This window comes from Numida meleagris, chromosome 3, assembly GCF_002078875.1.
Source record: "Numida meleagris isolate 19003 breed g44 Domestic line chromosome 3, NumMel1.0, whole genome shotgun sequence".
In the NCBI taxonomy this organism is placed as follows: domain Eukaryota; kingdom Metazoa; phylum Chordata; class Aves; order Galliformes; family Numididae; genus Numida; species Numida meleagris.
The window spans coordinates 81,446,557-81,472,638 of NC_034411.1; the positions used below are offsets into that span (position 1 = coordinate 81,446,557).

The following is a 26,082-nucleotide window of genomic DNA, read 5'->3' on the forward strand; positions in this document are numbered from 1 at the left end:
TTCAGGATTTACTTATAAGTATTTCACATTCTTGTCCTCTGACAGGGATGAGTGAGCAGATGTTTTTATAGATTTAGTTTTACTGTAATTATCAATGTCCAAATAATATTTTAGAAGGCTAAGCAAAGTTGTAACTACTAGAGGTGAGGAGAGAACACTGAAACACTCTAAACAATGGTGAGGTACCAAGATACTACATAAATATCCTGAGGTAAATAAGACAGATAAAATACCCATTGTTGTCTGTTTTAGTTACTTTTTGTCACAAATAACATTAGTTCATTATGTTAAAAGATGATTTATGAATCCAAGATTGAAATCCATAAAAGCCTCAAAGTTGAAGTAGAAGCAGTGTGATCCAGCAAGTATATCTGTATAAACAGGCATGTATCTTGCATCTCATGTCTCCCCAGAAATTAGCTGTCACAGTCTCTCAGGACCCACAGCTCAATGTCCTCTTCTACGTATCACAGGCTTATTCAGGTTGAAAGATATCTTCAGAGACTTTGTCCAAACTCCTTCTCAAAGGTGGGTCAGCACTGAATTCAGAACATGTTACTTAGGATTTTGACTCTTAAGATCTTCAAAAACTTCTAAACAGGGACTTTCCAAGGAGCTCATCTTGGAACCAGCCCTCTGAGGAGAATGAACCCTTAAGCACGGGCATGTAAGCCTTCTCTTTCTAAAACCAAGGATAGATTCATACTGTTTTCCGAAAGCTGCCAGTGTCTATGAGGTATCAGCAGGTGCATCCACACTATGGTGGTTTAACCTGGTAGGCAGATGAGCACCACACAGCCATTTGTTCACTCCCCTCTCAGCTAGATGGGGGAAAAAATCAGAAAAAAAAAAAGAAGAGCCAGCAGTGTGCTCTTGCAGCCTGGAAGGCCAACAGTATCTTGAGCTGCATCAAAAGGGCAGTGGCCAGCAGGGCAAGGGATGTGCCAACCACTTCCGAAGAAGCTTGGACCCCATCTTATATTATCAATATCCCTTTTTCAATTGGATTGTAGCAGGCCTCACATCCTCTGCATCCTCAACTCTGAAACCACTGGGATTGACCTGAAATAAATGTTCAGACAAATTTTTCAATGAATACCATAACTTCACTTGATTCATATTCAAAGTTAGTATTAGTATTTTTTAAATTGTATCCAACAATTATCGGCAATGTCTGGGTTGCTTCCCCATCAAAAAAAACAGTCGTTTAATCCCTTGGGCTCTCTTCATATAATGAGATATAATTTGCTAACATTCAAATAAAGCATTTTCAGATTTCCAAGGAACACAAGTCATCAAATACCTATTACTTATCTGGACCACTTCTCAGGTTGTACATAGTCACTCTTGTGCGTGTATGTGGGGGAGGTTGTCTTTGACAACAAAAGCTCGTAATTGATCAGTTTAGTTTATTCAGACTGCAATCTTAACTATTAACCACAATGAGAGCAGAAACAGGGAAAGGGTTCAAAACATGCATAAAACAAGGAGAGTGCTCTCTCATTTAAAATTTTTGAGCAGAACCAAGAGTTTCAGGATGTTTATACAGGCAGGCTGAGCTACCACAGAATTAGCAAAAAAAAAAGAAAAAAAAACAACCTATAAACTACTTGAAACATCTAGTAAATTGACATTCAAAGTATATAGTGAACTTCTACCTTCAGCAATCTTGTGTTCTCCTAATTTGTGAGTCAGAGCCATTTCTCTCTTTCTATACCACAGAACCTTTGGATTTCATATAATGGAAACAGAAAATTAAGATTTTTTTTTTACCACAGATATATGTTCCAAATGTCTACCTTTTTATGAATTAGAAAGTTGTGTACTTGATCCTGCACGACTAGAAAACGCACAAAGCTAGCTTCCAAATAACTATACACTACTACATGAGCTCTACTTCCACAATCATCTTTACTTTTATCTCTGCTTACACATAAAATACTGCAAACACAAGTGGTGTTGCAACTGACAAGCCGAATGTTTTCTGTATGAGTTTTAGCACCAACTTTTTGGTTTTTGTATTCTAATAAAAATAATATAACTAATGTGAAAAAGTTAAGCAAAGTAGCTATAATCATTCTCTGTATTTTCTGAGTCAAATGCACAATGTAACAAACATATTGATTAAGACTGCAGTTTCATCCGTCCCAGAATCCCTTATCTACTGAGTAGTACATCATGAAGGAGAGCGTAAGAAGCAAAGCCATTAAAAGCAGTCCTTCAGACAGCAGCATTCTCTCAACTTGAGACAGCTGAGAAGTAGTTGGGTGTTTACGCCACTTTAGCAACTTCAGTGCTATCCCATACTGAATACTATTTTCTTTTGTTTCCTAAATTAAAACTGAATAAATAAATATCCTTTCCACTCACATCTGAGTTTAATTTAATTCTCCTTTTTTTAAAGACCTCAGAGTGGAAGATATCTTCCCTCAGATGCTCTGCAGCTATCATGAACACAAAGAACATATTTCATTTTTCTATCACAGATGACGTTAACATCATTTTTATACTTTAGGCTTCTGCCAGTGTTCCTGCTTCCCGTGTTTTTAAAAATCCACCAGCATCTTATAATTTGTCTCAATGCTATTGCATTTGCTGCACTACAACTCTATTTTTTGCTCTTCTATTTCCCTCATTTGGACAAGGGATATCTCTTCTATTGCCTCAACTGAATATTTTTGGTTTGTTTGGTTGATTTTCTAAGAGCATTTTTCTGCTAGCCATACAGATTTATTTTCAACTTTGAATATTAAACAACTGTCCTGCTATTTGTAAGCTGTTTATCCTTCCTACAAGTGTTACATAATTGTTCAGTATTTTATCTTGTTAGCACTGACATGTCATAATAAGAATTTCCATGTGAGCTAAGGCTCGTATGTATATTTTATTTAATTTCCCCTGAAATTTTACTCTCTCAGTTAAGTCTGGAATTGAATGAAACAGCTTTTTAAAGTAAAATGAAATCTCAATTATCCTATTTAGACTTGCTATTGAATCATAACCTCTGAATTTCTGCAAGCATTTGGAATGGGACTTTGCACACTTACGTATCCTTTTGAAATGTCTATTAGTGATAATGTGACCTTTACTGGAGGAGGACTTAGATAATCTTGTGATATTTTACTTTGCTAGTAAAGCAACTACAGGGATTACAAACATCTGTAATTTTCACACATTTGAATTTTTAATTTTGGCATTCTCTCTGGATAAATACCTTAACAAACAAAAATATTAATTTCTTTCCTGTCACAGAGAATTTTCCTTCTTTTACCTTCAAAAACTATGTTTTGGTGATTCTCTCATTCACATTAAAAACTCTTTATAACCTATTTCCATAAACATAAAACAAATTATCATAACATGAAACTAAACTGAGAATGCAGTAAGACATCTGACTAAAATGAGATCACAATGTGAATTACAACAGGTTCAAAGTGAAACAGAAATTTAAATATCAGTTCAAAAATCTATAGTGTCTGAATATATTTCTGGAAAAGTAACAAAGATAGACTTTAATCCTTTCTTGAAGTGCCATTTGAAGGTATTTGAGTGCTAAAATCCTAAAAGCAAGTTTTTACACTGTGATCTTAGGCCCAAGTACGTTCTTCTGTGTATGTCTTATAGGATTCGGGATTGGGATCATTATTTACCTCATGAGAATACATAGTAGTATTGATCAAAACATTTAGTAAGTGAAGATTTGACAATTTTTATTTGTTGAAAACTGGATTTGTCAATCTTCAGCTCTCCAGGTCTCTTAAGGATTAATATACATTTGTGTTCTCTTAATAGCACAATCTACAGGACTGTTCAAATCTGAGGGCAGCTCTCCGTGGATGTAATCTAGTATATGCTCATAACCATATATTCACTTTCTCACCCAAGAAAGCTTATCAGGTTTACATATACTGCTTTTCATGGACAATTTAAAAGGAAAGCAGGAAAAGAGAAAACAAAACTCCTAAAGATTGAAAAAAAAAAAGAGGGAGAGAGTAGAAAATTCACACTGGCAGACTATGGAGGTAGAAAATAAAACAGAGGCAGAACTACAGTCTTAAACCAGGATATAATAATCTGCTGGCAAATCAGTTCACCTTCACCAGCTTCTCAGAGATTCACAGAAGCTTGTCAAGGACTGGAATGACTTTCCCTCTCCAAGTCTTGTCGTCCATGATATCTTCCTCTTCTCATGCACCTTTCTGAGTCAAGAGATGGGACAGCACTGTTCTCCCTCTATTTCTATAGCTTCAGTTTTGCTGCAATTCTGCCTCAAAACATCTTCCTTCAAAATCATGGAAATAGAGGGCTCAAGGATTGCCTTCAAGTCATTCAACTTAGCTATCAGAGGTCTTCACTGGAAACCTATAAAATGGAAATGATTTGCTTTTGTTTGCAACTAAAAGAATAGTCTATATTTTATATCAAACAGAAATTGATGTTCGTCTTCCAAAAAAAAAAAGACACAAGACTCCAGATATATAAAATCCCTTCCGAAAGACTGGGAGTGATAAGAATTGGTATAAAAATACTTGATCGGAAAATATATATATACAACAAGCAACCACTTAATTCCCCTTTGCCACTAAAATTAAGAAGCATTTATCTGAATTTCCTCTCAGCATTCTGTTTTCCTTTTCCTTCAAAAAAAAAAATGAGAATTTAATGAAAATTGTTCTCTCTGACACTAAAATCTTCATTATAATAGGAAGAAGCTGACTTCACTGCTCATCTTGATTAAAACAGCCTGAAAAATAAATTTCAAACTAAATCTGGGGTCTGTTTTTCCAAAAATAAAATAATTTTTAAAAGCTATTCTTTCACTGTTTTGGAATAGAGCTGGCTATTTAAAAAATAATATGGAAACAAACTGTTGGACTCTAGTTCTGAACTCCACATGAGTAATAGTACCACAAATGTCACCACAGTCAAGATATATTTATTACCTATACAAATCATCTTGAACCTACCTTTCAGTTTCAAAAGCCATGCTTTAGGCAATACAGTCCTGCCTCACTTCAGAAATATTGTTCTGAGAATAGGCTAAATTGTTCTGTATATACTGCTAATTTTTCTTAGTTCCAAATGATGTGCCAGATCTTTCATACTTATTGTGATGACACAAAGTATTACATATGTCTAGCAGAGTTGCTCAGTTTTTTCAACTCTCATTCCTTAGGGAATGGTAATATCCAACACATTCTAAAGTGGAGTTTTAAGGGTTTATGGCTTAAAGTTTAATAGTTCCCATTTAGAAAAAGTACACATTCTTTCCAAAATGACATTCTCCACTCACACAAATTGATTTGTAGAATACTTGCATGTGTAAGTTGTTTACAACTCCAAAGACAACTCAAGAATAACTGATGTCTAGTTGTTTCCCATATAAGACATTTCATTAAAGAGGAACAAGATAAGTATTTACCTATAGAAAAAGAAGATGAAGAATTGCTTCATTCCCTTCTGCTGTCATTCACACAGATACACAAATAAGGTCTGATCCTTGGCTTCTGCTGAAGTCCCTTTGTGATAAGAGCTCTTACATGAGTCATTAGTAGGCATAAAGCCAGAATTATTTAGTGTATCCCCCAGGCTGCTCTAAGACATGCCAGGAGAAGGTTTGGCTTTCAGCTCTGGAAGCAGAACACTAATTTCAAGCCACTTTTCTCACCCCCTCCCCTCATCATGTCTGGTAAAGGACTTGTCTGTTAACAGCAGCTTCTTTCTCTTCCAGATGGTAACTTCTAAAGTACGCAGTAGGAAAGTGGGAACATAGTTCTCACATTTTCACCGATGTCATAAGATTAAAGATCTTCACATCAGACACACAAAACTACCAGCTCAAGGCAAATAGTAAGCTTGCAAATGAATAATATGCTTTTTAAATGCTAAATATTTCCTAGAGATCTAAAATAGAATTGCAGCACAACTCAAAAGCTGCACAGTGGCTCAGGGCCAGATTCTCAGCCAAAGTCGAACAGCATAGATGAAGTCTCGAGAGCATATATAACGTGTTTAGATTTCTTGTACACTTTCTCAGAACTTCTCCATATCTAGTAAACACAGTGTGTCAGTCAGGATTAATGCAGCTAAGTGGAGTCCACATACACAAACACACACACACACACACACACACGAATAAAAATAAATAACTAAACTCACAATTATTACTTTGGAAAAAATTGTTCAGGAATGAACTAATTGAAAATGAGAGAAATGAAGCAAATATTGAACTACTACCTCATTTTCGGCTGTACAACAGTAAAGGGAAATCCAGTGTGATAAAGTTGTCCAGTTAGAGAATCAGAGTGTATAAAAAGGCCAAGAAGACTGAGATTGCAAATGCAAACAAGACAGCTGCATGCTTTTACTTTAAACTAGTCTTCAATGTATCACTGGTTTTGGCAGGCTCCCTCCCTCCCCCCCAAAGAGAAAAGATTACTTGTAACCTCATAAATAGAAGAGAAATAAAAAATAGAATTAATTACTCTAGAAGACATCTTACTAAGTTCTTTGGCAGGGTAGATGACTAGGTGAATAAAGGAAAGCAGTACATTTCAAGTACATTTTGTAAGACTTTTCAGTACAGAACATTTCAGTGTAGTACATTTCAGTATATTTCATAAGACTTTTGCCACTGCCTTATATATCATTCTCGTAAGAAGGCAAAGGAAATATGATCTACCCAGAATGACCTAGAATGAGTATATGATGAGTATATGATGAGTATGATGGAAAAATTCTCTCAAAAATAATACTAAAATTGGAGGACATTTGCTGTAAGACTAGTCAGAGATTTGTTGTCACCCCATTCAATCAGTATTTTAATTATCTTAGATTTCATTCATTTAACTCAGTTACATTTTAACTTACTTAAACTAGTATTTTAATCATTAAATTATCTTTGAAGTAGAAATGGTGGTGATAAAATGAGTGCTTGACAGTAGACTAGGAAGATATGCAACATGATTACAATTCCCCAACTGCCTGCACCACTGCTGGGAGGAGGTAAAAGAACTAGGAGTGAAGCTGACCAGCAGAATCATAGCATCATAGAATCATAGAATTGTTTGAGTTGGAAGAGACCTTTATGATCATCTAGTTCCACCCCACCTGCAATAGGCAGGGACGCCTCCCACTAGACCAGATTGCTCAAAGCCCCATCCAGCCTGGCCTTGAATGCTTCAGGGAAGGGGCATCCACAACCTCTCCGGGCAACCTGTTCCAGCATCTCACCACCTTCACAGTAAGGAATTTCTTCCTAGTATCTAGTCTTAATCTGCCGTCTTCCAGTTTAAAGCCATTTTCCCTTGTCCTGTTGCTACCTGCCCTTATAAAATGTCCCTCTCCAGCTTTCCTGCAGACCGCCTTCAGGTACTGGAAGGCCGCTGTAAGGTCTCCTCAGAGCCTTCTCTTCTCCAGAATATAAAGTGAAATCTACAACCAGCAAGTTGGTGAAAAAATAAAGTAGGCTGCTAGTCTGCTTTAGAAAACATCTGGAGATTTTTAGCAAGTTTGCTGTATGTCTGTTCAGAATCCCTCTATGCAAACTCCTGGACTAAACTATCTTCTTATGGCCGCTGAACTAATTCTGTCATCCTCAAACTTTCCAATGATTGTGCATGTCTAGCTATGCTTATAAAAATCAGCTGAATATTAGCTTAATTTATGAAAGATTCCCAACTTTACTACTGAAAAAATGTAACATATAGAAGGATACTAATTTTCTCAATATCTCCTGTCTTTACACACCATAAGCAGGACTAAGATATTTCTGGCTTCAAATACAACATCCATTCCCTTTGTGATTTGTTGCACTTGAATTCATACCGTAGAAATTGTACTTATATATATGTATTAATAATGAAGATACAAAATTCATGAGCAATTTTCTTTTAAGACACTGAAATTAAGAATGCTTCAGGAGCTGGATTAATGCTATGTTCTTAATAATATTAAAACTTCTCTGTAATAGTTACTTATGGTTGATGATAAAATAAAATCTTGAAAATAAGTTAAAAATAACATCAAGTCCTGTGCTAATTAATAAAGAATTAATGTAATGTATTAATCTATGTAATTTCATTACATAGAAAATGTAAAGTGTTTTGCTATTGCTTTGAGTAATTCTGATAAGTTCAAATTTTACGAGTTCTAGGAATTCAGAAACAATATCTGATTTTACACACATAATGTATTGCACTACACAACATGCTAATGAGCTTACCAACATCCATAAAACTTCTTTACTTTGTAACTGTGTGCTGTATTTTCTTGGCTTAGGCTGTATTTGAACCAATTAAAAATAAAACGCTAACTGATGATAATTTCAAAATACAATTCTGTATACTATTGAGGGGTTATTGTGCATTCTTTTTATGGAAATTCTGCATCAACTCTGCAAGTCTTTTATGTTTTTGAAATTCCAGCTGGGGGTTGTTCATTTTTCCTATGTACTTAATCACAATAGAAGAACAGCAATTTTAAATATAGCAGGAACGTCAGATGAATTTGGCATTTCCATTGCTTCTGAAAACTAAACTGTTCAGGATGTTCTTTTCCAAGAATTGTTATATGTATGTTCAATAGGATTACTTAAGTCATTATAATGGCATTCCACACCTTCGGTGTAAAAGCTTATACATGTCCTGCTGCGTGATGTAAGTGGAACAATATTTAGATGGAGTATGTGTTTTTGATGAGAAGTTGAAACCTTTGGAAAGACCTTAAATTAATCCTACTGGCTGAGCAATTTACATTAAGTCAAGAAGGGGCACTCTGCAAGATATATCTAGAGGTTGTTTTCCCTTATTACTAGGGCAGTGCTGATGTAGCATCCTTACCTAGAATTCCAGATATTTAAAATACTCAAGATAATGATTCAGATTGCTTTTCCTTGATCCTTTCCTGGGAAAATTTTTTTATACAGAAATTATAGATAAATGTTTTACTCGTTCTAACTTACATGTTTTTTGAGTAGGATATGAAGAACAGAGAGGAACTGCTATGAGAGTCCAACAGCCAGGAGCTGGGCAGATCATCACTGAATCATAGAATCCTTATAGTGGGAAGGGACCTTTAAAGGCCAGCTAGTCCAACTCCCCTGCAACGAACAGGGATATCCACAGCTAGATCTGGTTGTCTAGATCCTGCTCCAGCCTGGCCTTGAAAGCCTCCAGGGACAGGGCATCAACCACATCTCTAGGCAACCTGTTCCAGCGCCTCACCACCCTCACTGTAAAAGACTTTTTCTTTATATCTAACCTAAATCTACCCTCTGTAGGCTTGAAGCCATTTCCCCTTGTTCTGTCACCACAGACCCTGCTAAAGAGTCTGTCCCCTTCTTTCTTGTAGCCCCCTTTAGATACTGAAAGGCTGCTCTCAAGTCTTCCCCAGAGCCTTCTCTTCTCCAGGCTGAACAGTCCCAGCTCTCTCAGCCTGTCCTCATAGGAGAGGTGTTCCATCTCATGGATCTTTTTTGTGTCCCTCCTCTGGATGCGCTCCAGCAGGTCCATGTCTCTCCAATACTGAGGTCTGGAGAAAGATGCAAGTCCAGGCAGGAACAATGATGTCACAATTCACACCACTTTGTAATTGAACATTTTTTAACCTACCTGCAGCAACTACGTGTGGTGTGTTAAAAGAATGCATATATATAGCAGTTGTGGCAGTCTACACGTTTTAATTTTGTATTCAAAATGAACTGAATCACAATTTTTATACATTTAAAAATCACTATCCTTCAAAAATAATTTTTAAAAGAATCTAGTTTAAACAGTAGAGTTTTGCTGTTCTGATGGCCTCATTTACCAGTGTACTCAAGTTAGACACTATGGCTACATTTATACAAGTGCAATGAACAGGGCCAGGGAACATTTCCAAACATAAGAACTTGATCTCCTGCATGGTTCCAGGCGGGTTTTGGCCAGACAACCCACAGCTCTCCCACATGAGTGGTGGGCACAGCCTGGGAGCTGGCTTGGTTCTTGCTCAGCAAACACCTGGACACAGCCACCTGTTTTGTAGAGTAAGAAAGTTAAAGAGGAGGGACTTGGCCAGACTGTGCCAAATAGCCCTGTGGCAGAAGATTGTCCTTGGCTACTGCTAGCTTACTAGTGTAGGTTTAGCCAATGCTTCTTCAAATGTCATCAATAGTTAACCTATACAGCAAGACCATTTTAATAGAAGTTCTGGCTTTTTGTCAGGAAACAAAGAAATTGCAATTAGTCTACCCTACACTTTGCAGGCAACTTTCCTAACAGAGAAGTGTCCATATATGATGTGGTGTAGAAGGAATTTAGACAGACAAATTATCACAGAGGAAAGAACTGTGCTTTGAAAAACAGGACAAACAACCTTACGTTCAGATACAAAGAAAATGTTTCTTCCTCTGTCTCACTTCAGACAGATTATTTTTCAAATACATTTTTCTAATATTTATCCTTACATACGGATAAATGTATGCATATATAATACATGAATTATTAGCATTGGAGAGATTAAGTTTCAGGAGGAGATTCTTTCCTGTAAATGGAATTTCGGGAACCCTAGTATAGGTACAATAAATCAGAGCAGATTTAATACCTCACAGCAGACTTGCAAACATATACCCTTTCTCCTTACCATGGCAACATGCCTTCACTGTCCTTCAGCACTAAGGGAAACTATTTTTTCTATAGTGTCTGAACGCAGCTACGACTTGTCATGCTATTACAATAGTCCTGGGAAAGAAACAAGTTCTGCAAGAGGAAATCAGCCAAGATTGTGTATTTTCATATATGGAGAAATATTCTGTGCTTTTTCTCGAAGACATACCACCAACATCCACAATGTCTTAATCAGAAATTCCAGATGTTACAAGAATTGCCGTCTGTTTTACTCCCGGGGTTCATTTATTAGAGCATTATCTTTTTTAAAAGCTCAGAATAAATTTACAATTCCATTGCACTTCAGAACAGCTTAAATTTGTTCAGAAATGTTCATAAAATGTATCCCAAAACATTTTGCAAACAAAACTAAAATTACGTGGCAACAAAGCTTTTGCAATACATTCTGTATAATTCATAAATGTCAAATATAATGTGAACATCAGTGTTTCCCTCTTCAAGTTCTTCAAGCTCATTTTCATGAACTCTTGCTTGTTTGCAGGGATATTTCAGCAATCATGGTTGTTGAAAACTTATTCTTTTTTTTTTTTTCCTAAATTGTCACTGTATGGCCCTTCAAATCAGCTGAAAGGAAGATTGTACAGAAGTGCAGGAAAGCTACTATTAAGGAAATGTTTTTCCATTTGTCTTTGCATGTGCCAAGTACAATACATCTTTGCCTTTCACTGATTTAAAGACGAATCCTTCAAAAATAATGGCCAGCAGGGGCTAACCTGGTGGTCTAATTGTTTAGTGATTTGCATTGTTCTTCTGACAGGAGAGAAGGAGAGAGATTAATTTTCTAACTCCCTAAGTCAGATGGATATGGGAATGTCACAAAAAGTGAGTGTGAGTTAACAATTTCTTCTATACAGGAAATACTTTTCTATACTTCTCTTTAGTAAGAAGAACTCAAGAGAAATGCATAACCAAAAATATTATTCACAGGAAAGCTCTTTCCAGAGCCAAAATTCACAGCCATATGTAAGCAGAATCAGATGAAGAGCACTGTGTTGGCGTGATCAAAGAAGGTCACACAGAGATCGTTTTAAGTAGCATTAATCACTATCTGTCATTTTAGCAGATTAACTTCATTTATTACTTGTATGAACGACATGGGGTGTTTGTGTTTCAGTCAAGCAATACATTTCTTTAAGTGACACTGGGGATAGGAGAAAGCAATATATAGCATATAAATATCATATATCTCTGCTTTAGTAAAACTTTTGTGATTTCCTTCCTGAAGTGAGTTAGGGGAATACTCTTGGAAGAGAAATAAGGGAACTTGGCCTAGATTAAACCATTACAGGGTGTTGCAAAATTTGCTTGAAAACAATATTCAGGCAGAAGATTCAACATCAAAGTAAAAGCATGTATTTAATAATTCCAGTATGGTTCCAGTACTGGACAATACCTTCACAACTTAATGACAAGACAAAGTGTAAATAATCAGATAGAATCACAGAATGGCTTAGGTTGGAAGGGACCGTAAAGCCCACTCCATTCCAGCCCTCCTGCTGTGGGCACGGCTGCTACCAACCAGCTCGTCTGCCCAGGGCCCCATCTAACCTGTCCTTGAGTGCCTCCAGGGATGGGGCATCTGCAGCTTCTCTGAGCAGCTGTGCCTCAGCATCACCACCCTCTGAGTTAAAAATTTCCTCCTAATATCTAATATAAATGTACCCTCTTTGACTTTAAAGCCATTCTCCCTTGTCACATCACTATCAGACTGCATAAAAAGTCAGTCTCCCTCCTGTTTAATAAGTTTGTTTTAAGTACTGGAAGGCTGCTATTAGGTCTTTCTGAAACTTTCTTCTCCAGCCTAAACAAGCCCGGCTCCCTCAACCTTTCTCCATAGGAGGGGTGCTCTAGCCCTTTGATCATCTTTGTGGCCCTCCCTGGACCCCCTTCAACAGCTCCATGTCCCTTCTGTGGTGGGGGCCCCAGGCTTGGTCACAGTACTCCAGATGGAGCCTTATGAGGGCAAAGTAGAGGGGGGGCAATCACCTCCCTTGCCCTGTTGGCTACCTCTCTTTTGATGCAGCCCAGGATTCAGTTGGCTTTCTGAGCTGCGAGAGCATACTGCTGGCTCACATCAAGCTTTTCGTCCATCAAGACCACCAAGTTCTTCTCAGCAGAGCTGCTCTCAAGGAGTTCTTCTCCAGTCTGTACATATATCTAGGGTTGCCCTGACCCAAGTGCAAAACCTTGCAGTTGGCCTTACTGAACCTTTCAGGGTTTCTGAGCACATCAACAACTAAAAGAACTGAATGACAGGTTTAGAACTCAAAATTCTCCTGAAAGGTTGGGGAACTGGTCTGCCAAAGCAAGATGTGATTTCATAAAAACAAGTGCAATTTTCAGCATTTCTGTAGAAATAAAAAACGAGGTGTGGGACAATTAGCTTAACAGCAGTCTAAACAGGCACAGTCTAAACATAACCCAGTGTTGTCATGCTGCTCCAAAAAGGCCAAACAATATTACTGAATACTTGAGGAGGACTCAATGTTTAGACATTTGAAATAAACCTTCTGTTCTACTCAGAAGTAATGTAGTCCTCAACTGAAATAGTGTGCTTATATTTCATCTCTGACCATAGACAAAATGGGCAAATTTAAGAAAATATATGCTATGAGGAAAACTTGAAAGAAATTGAGTTATTAAGTTTAAAAAGAAGACAACTGAAGGAAAGCTTCCCATCAGTCTTGAAATCTGCAAAGTACTGTTGCAAAGAAACTGACATTTTAGGGTACATCTAATGTACATCTTTTTCTTAATTGTAATTGATGTTACTACTCCTTTACTTCAAGCTGAAGACCATTTTGTGCAAGACATGCATGATAGGAGGAGTGCATCCCCCACACATCCAGCACTGATAATGAAGAATGCCTGCTTTCTAACACTACAACTTGAGTCTTAGAGAGTTTCCTGATCAACCGCTGTACAGTAACAAAACTGTTTATTCAGATAATTTTGTCTATTTATCTAACAGCAGTGGCATTTGTACAACAGCCAACCAAAGCTCAGGATACCTTATTGCTTCACATGATTGATTTGCTGTCTCAGAAATTCTAAAATTCCAGCATAACCTTTACCTGCTTGTCCAAATGAGTGGTTTAGCTGACAGTTTCAGTTCATCTGACCGAACTGTCAGCTGCATTGAACATTTAACTAAGATATCCACATAGGCTGTTTGCGTCCTCTGTGAACTCAGACACAGCTACTTGGGTGTAACAGCTCAGAATCAGCATTATTGTCATCCAACAACAGCAACAACTACAAAACCTACTTCACGTCAGAGAGGCTTGTATATTCCTCTCTGGATAACAGTTTAGCCTTTCCTCTGTCCCTCATCTTTCTGACCTAAAAGATTTAACATTTGAAATATAGGAAGCAAGCTGATTCTTATCACCTTTGTTTGTCCTTTCATGCACTCAGATATATTTACCAAAAGGTAGACTAATTAAATGCAAATGAATTTGGTTGCAGTACTAATTGTATTAAGAAGCCTGTTAAAGCTACAGTCCACTCACAAGTCTCAAATGTAGCCCCAAACACTTATCTGCAAGAATTAAAACTTGTATTTCCAAGGATACATTCTATGTATTTTATTTCAAACAATTTGTTGCAAAATTTAGCCAGGCTGGCCATAAGAACTGCAGTTCTTAGGGGCTGCAAGTCTTTCTGTATGTCAGTTCTCTGGCCATAGGATAAACAGAATACACAATCAAGTTGGATACTTGCATATTTATGTCAGGGTTTCAAATTAATTAAATGTCAGAGGGGCATCGTGTGTTCTACATGGAAATTCTGGAAGCTGGTAGGCCTATAAGGTGTGGAAAAGACAGGCAACATCTGGAATTCTGAAATTACAAGACTTTTGCAGTAAACCGTTATTAATCCTTATGCATACACTACATGAACATGCAAGCCATTTCATATAAGACTCCAACTTTTAAAGCCTTTTATCATTCAATCATTCTGTGGTATCAGATGTAAATCTAATTCATGTACTGCACTTAGCCTCATTTTAAACATGTTTACCTCAGATTAGTCTGTGACATCTCTTGGTTTCACAAGTATCATTCAATCCTAGTTAAAAACTGCTGCAGCTTGTAGGGAATGTCCAGCACTCACAACACAAGGTCTCAACATGAAATACTGGCAAATTACGTTTCACTTAAGTCACATAGGTTTCTCTTCCACAAGAGTTCAAGCAAACTTATCAGATAAGTACTTTCTCCCTCCTGTTATATTCTAACATCCATTTTCAAGAGTATTAACAGAGGCTTTTGAAAAAATACGGTACTATGCATTTCAATGACTAGTCATTTGTGAGTGTTAAAAGTTACAATAAAACTTCATAAACCATTTTCTTAACATACTTGAATAGATTTTGTGAAAGATTCGACTCATAGGGAGTTAAGCTGGATGAGAGAAAAAAAAATCTAAAAATCCTTAAATCCTTAAAGAATATCTTCCAAATAGACTTTGTCCTACAAATGGGTGTCATGACGGACTTCAGAGCCATGTTATCAGAGCAGGGGGGAATAAAAGACTAATGATTTAATTATAATGTTAGAGTTGGCAGCACTGCCAGCTATATCTTCAGTGCAGCAGGATGAGGAAACAGATCTTTCCCCCAGTGAAATAACTTGCATTTTCACTTTCATCCTGAGGATTCAGAGTGAATTAAGGAAGATGTGGAAGCTTTAAACCTGTGGAGACTCCAGAGTCCTTCAATCACTCTCATTATGCAAGTGCAGACACAGAGATGCTGAATACTTCAACTGAAAGGAAACCAGTTCCTGACAACCTCAGAGAAAAGAGAGAAGATATGAGAGGGCAGCTAGACCCAAGTGCCTCCAGCTCTGCAGCCCACCAACTTCCACACTACCCAGGTTCTGCTATAGCTTCACAGAGATATGTGTTTCTCCAAGTCATGGCAGGAAATTATAGAAAAGTTTTTCTTGGTCTGAAACACGGCAATAGGAAGACTACCAAGGCATCAAAAGATGGATGCAATCTTTGAGGTATGAGCACGGACCTTTATTTCAACCATTACCTTAAAAGTGGAGATCCTGCTACAACTGTAACATACATCATATATGCAAAAACAATTTTGCTTCCATTGGAACAATCACTTGTGAACTATGAGTGGACTTTTTTTTTTTTAGTTTCTGGAGCTCACATACTTACTTTTTCACCGTGAAACACCAAGAAGGTGGTTTTGGAAAATACCCCTATTAAGCAGTTCTCTTTCTCCTGTAAACAAGTCAAAAACCTGCTAGAACTCACCTAGACAGTCAATGATCTTGTACCTAACTCTTTAATTTGTCCAGTAATTAAATTTGCCTAGAGGAACCACAGTCACTATATTATAGGTGGTTTGTTATGCAGAAGTTTCCAAGACACAACACTGAGTTCTGATACTTTTTCATTAGACATCCCAGAAATCCGTAGGCTATGTCAGTTGAACCAAGCTAGTTATACTGGTCTCTGCTGACGTCCTGTGCTATGAATCTGTGGGACCTTTTCCTCTGCAGTTATGTCTCTTCTATTTTCTATGGCAGTGATCATATCTATTTATCTTCCTAATACTTAGTCTTCCAAAGAAGCAAAGCTGATGAACACTATGACCTGAAACAAATTATCACAAGCAAAAAGACCGAATCATAGAACAGCCGCCAACAGTGAGGAAATAACATAATGGAAGCTACAACTGCATTAAAAGAGACTATTGCACACTTGTAGTCCAAGAAAAACACTTGGCCAACACTTATGACTGTGATGAATAGTTAATGAGGTATTCACAAATTAGTAGCCAATTCTGTAGTCCTCAAGGGATATGGGCATTTGAATAATGGTGGAAAGTTCAGAGGTGACGGTGGGAAAAATACTTTTCCTATAGTTAATTTACTTTTTTGTTGTTATTTATATAAAGCTACAGTGAGAATTTTTTTCTCTTTTAGCAGTGTTTTCTACTCTGTTTGTATCATCTTTTGACTGATTTGACCTAAAATTTTGCCATTGATTTCACTGACATATGAATTTGGCCTTTAATTATATATATTTATCTGGAAATTAGTAATGTTTAGTATTTAATAGAAATAATTGTGTTTTAACCTAAAAATACAGCAGTTCAGGAGATAAATTTTTCTTCATCACTGCCTTTATAGGAACTGCACTTCACCATGAGTTCCTCTCACACTCATATACCTCTCTTCCCCACGCAACTCAATAACCTACTGCTTCCGTTCTACTTTTCCTTCTTCTTTCCTATTTGTCTTCATACACAGCTCCTTCAACTACATTCTTCTCCCTTGCACATTTTTGCTTTTCATGTTCCCATTTCTCTCTGATACTCCGGTCATCTGGACAACCATACATTCCAGCTCCACTATTCTCCCACTTTGCTCAGGGACAATGATTTTATCTATCTGATTCCACTCTTCCCCCCAGGTCATTCCTAAAAACCATCTCCTCCTAACTCCAAATCCTTTTTTGCCAACCACAATGACATTGCAACTGTTCCAGTTCATCCCAAAGGTTTGATATTCCCTGGTATTAATCCCAGTTGTCTTCCATCTTGCAGTCCAAAACTCACAGTCAATGGAAGCAAGTGATTTACGGCCTTCTCTGTATCTGTTGTTGCCAGTTTTAATTCCTTATTTATCAGAGGGGGTACAATCTCAATTGGCCTTCCAAATGTGAATGTGCTTCTTGAGATCCCATTCTTCAGAAGAGTACGGCAAAATGACAATGAAACGTATTTCCCTGTGGCAGGGCAGAGCCAATAGGAAATATGATTAAGTCAGAAGAGTGACAAGTCATGATCTCAGGAATTGGTTGAGCATCCTGTAGACAGCCTGGATAATTTCAGTGGTCTCATCTATCACACACTGAAAAGATCTGCATTACAAAAAGGCCATATCAGTACTGACTCATACACAATGCACACCTTATATGTACAGTAGGAGCGAGGCTGAGCCAAGGACACAGCAGGCATTTGTTAGTACCCACAGACAGTGTCTTCTCCCACCGTCTTGACAACCTACAGCTGGATCCATGAATAGCAAGTGTGTTGGAGAGGGTCCAGAGGAGGGCCACAAAGATGATCAGAGAGCTGGAGCACTTTCCCTACGAAGACAGGCTGAGGGAGCTGGGCTTGTTCAGCCTGGAGAAGAGAAGGCTGTGGGATGACCTCATTGCAGCCTTCCAGTACCTGAAGGGAGCCTACAAACAGGAGGGGAGTCAACTCTTTATAAGAGTTGATAGTGGCAGGACAAGGGGAAATGGTTTTAAGTTGAAGGAGGGAAGATTTAGGTTGGATATCAGGGAGAAGTTCTTTACCAAGAGAGTGGTGAGGTGCTGGAACAGGCTGCCCAGAGAGGTTGTGGATGCCCAGTCCCTGAAGGAGTTCAAGGCCAGGTTGGATGGGGCCCTGGGCAGCCTGGTCTAGTATTAGATGTGGAGGTTGGCAGCCCTGCCTGCAGCAAGGGGGTTGGAGCTTGATGATCCTTGAGATCCCTTCCAACCCAAGCCATTCTATGATTCTGTGACTCCTCTGGTGCTGTTTCCCTTTCTACATCTGTAGCAGAATCTGTAGAATAGAGATTATATTGCTAATCCCATTTTGAGTAGCCACATTCCAGACTTTTTTTTTTTTGTTCCATTGTCTGGTATAACCCTTGTCTGCAGTCTTGCCCAGTCTTCCTTCTCACTCCTACAGAGCATCCTTTTGACCCTTCTTGCCGCATCTGAGAGGTTCCCCTCACTCCTTTACTGTTCCTTTATTATTCCTGAGATGTCTGCTAAGCTTCTTAATAACCTTTCAGTAATATTTCCTCTTACCCTAGCACCAGCATTTCAGAAAGTCTTTTCAGAGTTCTGTGTATCTGTGTGTGTGTGCTTCCCTCGATTTTGTTCATACCTTTTAACAGTGGTGTGCAGTCCAACTAAGAATGTTGTTTACTTTGCCTAGTAGTATCAGAAAAGTCTTTCAGGATATTAAATTTATACCTGCCTTATTTTTTAATTCTGGGGAGGTTTAGGTGAAAAGTAGATGTCTAGTCATTGAAGTAAAGGTTGGGAGGTTTCAGGTTGAAAAGGTAGCTATTACTGAGGTTTAAAAATCTTGGGATGAGGGAGCTATTATATTAAGAGCAGACAGACTATATCTTTGAACAAAGCAACAGAAATCCACCTATATATTTTTATTCTGTTCTGTGCTTTTTCCAGCTCCTTCTCTAATCGTTTGTCACAACGAGGCTGTGGTTATCTGCAATATGATCCAGAAAGATTAGCAATTGCATTGTTTTAACATCATCCTGAAATTGCAATTTTCTTTTTAAGTCATCTTTTATATTGAATTGAAAAGTATTGTTTTTCTGTAATAGAATTAATTAGTTTAAAATACTAGAAAAGAACAGAGATGAGAAAATACCTCATTTTCAGATGCTTCTGAATGTACTTAAACTTTACCCAAAACTTGGACTGACATATTTTAATATCCTGACACTATAAAGTTATCTTGTACTGATGTTGGCCTTTTTTTGTCATTGTCTTGACAATAAGTCATAAAAAACCTATCCATAACCTTGAATTTATATTAAGATTGCAATAAATCTTAAACACCTCCATTCTGGAGATGGAAAAAGTGATTAGGTCATCCTATCCAAGTGCCTGCCAATGAAGGAATATTTTCTCCACTGATTTATAGCCAGATTGGACAAATAACTTAAGTGATGGTTTCCCTTCTGAGAACTACTTCAAGAGTACTGCAAGAGAACAGTACAATAAAAAATATTATGGAAAATAACAAGCGTACTTTTCCAGAAGCTATTTCATATCAGAAATATCTAGTCAATCATATTTGCAATATATTAAGCAAATATATATTGTTAAACATATTGAAAGTAAAACAAGCCAAAACTTACAAGGACAAATGAAAAATGACTACAACTTTGAATGAACCTAGTGTAACTCTTTTCCACTCAATATATGGTAGAACAGAGTTGTAAATCAGTTCTAACTCCCAATTGTCTGGAATCAATCTAATATTTTCTACTAGTTTGAATTGCAAAAAGAGAGATGGAAATTACAATACTTACACAAAATATTCCTAGTCTGAAGATGATGTTCTGTCTACATTAACAGCAAGCAGTTCTGTAACGGGATTTTAAACATTGGACTCCCCACATCCTTTCCTGTGTGCTCTACTGCTGTCAGGGCGTGCTTTCACAGTTGGTTTAAGAACATCCAAAATCCTGCTGCCAGTGGAAGGAGCAGAGCCCCCTCTTTCTTCATCCACCTTTGAACGCATTCCTGGATGTTGCCTTTTGGCACCCATGCCAGCTTAGACTGTGTCATGGTCTCAGCTGGGAGACCACAAGCTGGCTTGTATGTTGCTGCATTTTGGATTGTTAATGAAAACAGTACTGATAATACATTGATATTTACTTGTTTCAGAGGAGTTCTTACACAGAGCCAAGGATTTTTCTACTCATGCTGTCCTGCCAGCAAGGAGAGAGGGTTGCACAAGGAGCTGGATGGGGATACAGCCAGGACAACTGACCCAGACTGGCCAAAGTGCTATTGCATACCATATGATGTCTTGCTTAGCAGTAAAATCTGGGGTAAAAAAGTTCAGAATTATGGCATTTGGAGGTATTTACAGAGAAAGTCAAAAGATATACACATTTGCATGGTGTGTGTAGAAGAAATCAGCAGTGCTCCCCACATTTCTCCAGGTATTTCTTTCAACATTCAACAAAGCAGTGGATAAGTTAATACTTGATATATAGTATATATAATCCATTTTCTTTTGTTAAATACTACAATAATTTCCCAGTCAATGGCTGATAAAGAGCATGTGGATTTCTCATCCCTTGGAGCAAGAAAATGGAACAAAGAAAATTAAAAACTCCCAAAAAACTAGTAAATTTGCCAAATGAGTTCTACCTAATGCAGTCTGATAGAGGAATCCATGCACTTTCAGGATTTTCTTCGGACCTATTATTCATTTTTTTTTTGGCACAACTTTATATACTTTTGCTTAAAGCACTTTGGGAAACTAATATTACATTTAATCTAGTGTGTTACAATGAAAATCAATAGATGTTTATCATACGCTTTTAAAAAACATAAGAGGGTCCAAATCCACACTAACATTCAGGGCTAGTTTCACATTCAGCTCTGAGACCAGCACTATGTGGATGCCATTTTTGTATGAAGATATAAACAGAACAAAAAATGCAGAATAAACCTTGAAATACAGTCTTAATAAATTTCCAAATATAATTAGGTGGAACTCACAATAAATTTCGTGAAAATAACTTTTGGGTATTGTTGATTAAAGTGAAAAGTAAACTCATATTTTCAGAAAGATCATAGGGGTACTTGAACTATCTCCTGCAGAGTTATTCTTTGTTATTTTGCTCCTCCAGAACAAAAGCAAGTTCCCACAAATCAGGGTCAAATATGCAGGTGTAATTTTGCTGAACTTCAATTTTTTGTATGATTCCTGTGTAAAAGTTTACAATTTATTTTGTTTTATGAGAATTTTCAACTCAGAATGTTGAATCCTAAAGTGCCTTATAAACAGAAGTGTTGTGGTGCAAGATGACAGACAAATGGACGTGCAGAACTCACATAATTTCTCAGCTGCAAACCAAAGAAAACATCAGGCTTGCTAACATGAAAACAAGTACATCTTGTTGGGCACTTTTATTTCATCTTGAAGGGGAACACTACTCTTATGGCCTATGTGCTACCAGTTGGTATTTAACATTTGCTGAAGAGTGACTATAAATATATAGTCAAAGCAGATATTGTCCTTGGACTTCTATCAACTTCCTCAAATCTGTGCTCATGCCATTGCTACTTAGTATTCTGAAGCTGATAATTTTTCATTCTGTACTACATGTGTCTGCTTATGTGATAAAAAGCTCCATGGACATGGGAAGGAGTGCAGAAAAGCAATGATAGATGAATAACACCCAGCCCCATCTTCTCCCAGACTCGTTCCAGGATAGCATACAGCCCAGCAACTAAGCCCAGCTACTGGGAATATCCACACACAATGCATGTATGTACAATTCTATAGAAGGTGTTGAAGTATCCACATGGAAACCACATGTACCATCACAGGCCTTGCATTCTGAAAATCACAGCAGCTGAAAACATGATGGTGGCGCAGAGCTGCTCCTTGTTGTTGAGCAGTCTTAGATAGGACAACAAAACTGTCAGGGAAATATTCTCAGAAATGTTTGAATTGGAATTGAAATCCACCGAAAATCAGTGTCTTCCAGGTTTTGCCCAGTGAAGCCTGTGAGCAGCTCACTTTTCTTGGTGAAGATATCCATCTATATGACCTTATAGTGAGGAAAGGGTGGACTAACTCTTACCTGTGTTGTCTATACACTATCCCTACTTGCATCTTCAAGATCTCTGCTACAAAAGTCTTAAGGTCAGAAGTCAGAGGACTTCTTTTCACAACTTTCTCAGAGACAGTGGAGCCTTGAGGATGTAAGTTTTAGCAATATTTTTTAGCAATTATTGTTTTTTGAGGTTGTATGGACCTTACAGCTATAATTCTTTCATAGATCATCCTTGAAGTCTCTTCACAGATTTGTACCAGTCTCACTATAAAACAAGGAATGTTGATTTAGGTTTGACCTGCCAGCCTTTATCACTTCACCTGGATAAAAAGGGTGAATATGTTTTACGTAGTGGGATTACAGTTGCAGAATTTGGAGTGCGACCAAGGCAAAGTGAGACTGACAACATGGGTGAGATTTAATTTGCCTTGCATCTGCAATTAGTAAAATACATGCCTACAATATGGAATCCATAACTCTGTCCTTGTGCTTGAGCAGCCATATGATAAACCATAAATCCTGCACTATACTACTCCCTGATTGCAGTTGCTGTTGATTCCCATGGAAAGGCAATGGGACCTTAGGGAAGAAAAAACATCAGTGTTCCCCTGGGAACTTGAAAACATTTATTTCCCATTTGTCTCTAAAGAGGTTGATCACTCAAAAGGACTTTCAAATACCAAAAAAATAAATACAGTAATTGATCAATTGTATTTGCACACAACAGCACTCAGTATCTGCAACTGCTACTTGTGGTTACTGTTTGTGATTGTTGGTGTCTGAGGGATCTTGAGATAAATAGAAGCAGTCATGAGACATTCTCCCAAAAGCTACACATACACCAATATATCCTGTAGTACTAAAATATATCTTTTAAATCACACCAACCAAATAATATATAGCTTGTCACCCTGCTTCTTCAGCTGACAAGACATTTATAGAGTAACGAATACTTTAAATGTACCAAAAAATGAGAATAAGAGTTGCTGGATTATCAAACTACAGAAAAATGTCTAATCAGTTCATCTTGTTTCCCTAGAGCCCTTTTAGTCACAGTGCTTTTAAGATCTTTTCTCAAATATATTACTTTGGATAAATTTTTGAAGAAAATGGAATTTTAAAGGATAGGAAGAGCCAGATCTGGTTGTGATGTTTGTTCGGAAAAGAAAACAATCACCAGCTGTGTCTGCTGTTTCGAATGCTTTGAAGGAAACTATCTTTAACTCACAGCACAGGTTTGCATTGGCTACTCTGCATACGTTCTGCACTCTGTACAGTGGTGGGAGATCACAAGGATGACCACACCACACAGCTCCTCACAGCAGCCTGCAGGAGAGGCCCAGAGAGTGGCTTCAGCTGTGTTTCACAAATGTGCTTTGGGGCTTCTGTTTTTCTTAGAAATTGATAGAAAAAGCAAAAACTAGGCCCTGGATTCAAAAACCATCACGATTCTATGTTCTCACATAAGGAAAAAGGAGATAACTAGGCCTTTTATTTATGCATAAGGGCACTCGAGTTTAGATCTTTATTTTTTGCTGTTCCAGAATTTGGTCTCTGAACTTTCCCATAATTCAGGAAATGAGGGCTATCAGAGGAAGTCAGCAAATAACACATTTTGAGTCAACAAAAGGAGGTGCTCTTCACACAACATCCACTTAACCTCTAGAACTCATTTCATTAGAGTCTAAAATCTAAGAGTAATTGCATGCATTCCTGTAAGGGCCATTAGTCAGGGACTAAGAAGCTTCCTTAAGTGAAGAAGTTGTAGACTTTTGGAGACTAGATTATTCTGAGGAACATCACCACCTGCTCCATGTATTTATTCTTGTCCCAAGAACCTCTTACTGGCCACTTGTAAAGATTGGACACTGGACCAAAGCATGCATAATTGTGACAGAGAATCCACATGCATTTCAATAGAAATTTGTGCTGAGTTCAAAGTGTGTACAAACAGACATTTAGACACTTCAGTGCATTTCTATTCATCTTTCATCTCCAAAATACAGATTGACTAATGTACAATAAAGAGAGCATCAAGGCATGGACTTACATTTTTAGTAGCTTCTCAAAAGTTACTTGGATTTCTTCTGCACTTCTTTTTCTTCCACACTCCTAGAATTTTTTAGAATGCCTGTTGCTTGAGCTTCTTTACATCATGTCTGCCTAAGCTAAGGTTTATACATACTAACCATCACAATGTCAGCTGTATCCTGGCTCCAGCATGGGAAACATCTACCAACTGTGTAGGAAAGTTGGTGCATAGGACACCTTCTGGCAGACTGAACTGTGGGAACCCTGCCTCATGCCTAGTGCAGACAAACTGCCTGAGTAAAAACTTGAGCAAGGTACCTTCTTAAGGTACCAAGTGCTTCAGCTGGGCCTTTAGCACATGCTCAAAGGTTTACCTCAGGCATGGCAGATAAAACCAGTCTTGAGAGAGTCCTCACTTAAATGTTCAGCTGCCTATCATATACTAACTCACACAGGGCAAAAACAATGAGGTTTAACTTCCTAAGTCCTTCTGTCTGAAGTTGTATGTGTGAGGTATATTTAAGGACAGTGAAACAAATGGTTAATCTATACCACCTTTTGTAAGCACCTTGTGCTACACCTGCATGAGCTGTGAGCCAACCAGACACAAGAGCTAGGTCACATGCACTGAGATTGAAGCAGTGCTAGCATCTGCTTGTCTGTAAAAGCTCACACAGGATTAGCCTTAGAGGGTGACATAGGAAGCTGCTCTGCCATCCCAAACACCAGCATAATCAACAACATCAGACCAGCTTCCATCTCTATCAAAGTGCCACACACCAAGGGGACTGATCACAATTTCTAGTTCCTTTCTGCTGGTTCCTGTTCCTGAAACTAAAAGTACACTAATCCCCTTTTTAGAGTGCTAACAAGTTTTCCATATTAAATGAGGTATTACACAGTTAGCTGGACATGACCGGAACAGGCAATTTTTATACGATCCTTGAACTTCATATATCTTCTTAGTTGAAAGATGGGCAGCATTTTGCTGCTGACCTGTATTTCTTTCAAGGATTTACAGACTTTCCATGCAAATGAGTCTCTGATGATCTTCAGGGAGCAGGTCCTTCTGTTTGCAAACAACTAGCTATTTTTTTCTGTTACTTGGGCTATGCAAAACAGCACATGCAAGCAGAAAAATAAGATCTCTCAGAGGAATGAATTTATAATATTGAGCACATCCAGCTGAATCATGGTAGCAGAAGGTCTTACATGCTTGTAATGGAGATTACCTGTTCATTACTAGGAATTTTTTCTGAAATTCAGTTTCTGTTATAACTGTTTATTACTGCTTATAGAAGCCCAGAACATCATTGGATAATGTTAATCCAAAAGTTGTGCATCCTTTTTAGGAAATGTTTGGGTTACCATTCAAAGGTGATTTATGAACTATAATGTAAAATATACACAAATATTTTTGAAGTATTACAATATCACTCAATACTGAAAAGAGCAAGGAAACTGAAATACAGCACTAGAAGTCTTTCACTGTGGAAAGCCTGTTCTTTTGGTTTTAGCATAGGAGAAAATTATCTTCTTCCAGAAATTCCCTGCAGACAAGGAATATGTACCTATACACATACATTAATGTGGTTACTGTCCAGATTTGCTGTGGGGTTTTTCTGTACGCATGACAAATTAGAAACATACTAACAACAGCAACAGATGCAATTTAGAAAATCTATTCCCATGAGTTTCAGATAACGAAGCAACGAGCAATTTTTGGAGCAATTTATTAGTGCATTTCTTTAGTTTAGGAGCGATTCAGCAATAACATTTCTACAAGCTTGTGCTATTCATTCTACTCTCTCCAAAATCAAAGTTTCTTCACACCTGCCATATACATGATGCAAAAACTTTGCATATATGTATCAGCCTTACTGTATAATTTATCCAATGCAGTTACAACTGTTGTCACTGACATTCTAAAACAACATATCAGAAACATACAAAATACTGGACAGAATTGCAGGAAAATCAGAAAACACTGAATATTAGCAATCCTAACATACAAAATCATTCACATA

General features: G+C 37.6%; 1 long non-coding RNA gene across 1 annotated transcript; it reads right to left on the reverse strand.

Annotated features, from left to right (window-relative positions):
* LOC110397222 lies at nt 1-24,560 on the reverse strand. Its single transcript, XR_002437633.1, has 3 exons — nt 24,075-24,560; nt 4,095-4,362; nt 1-1,062 (listed from the first exon to the last, which is right to left on the reverse strand). It is a non-coding gene; the product is annotated as an uncharacterized LOC110397222 (long non-coding RNA).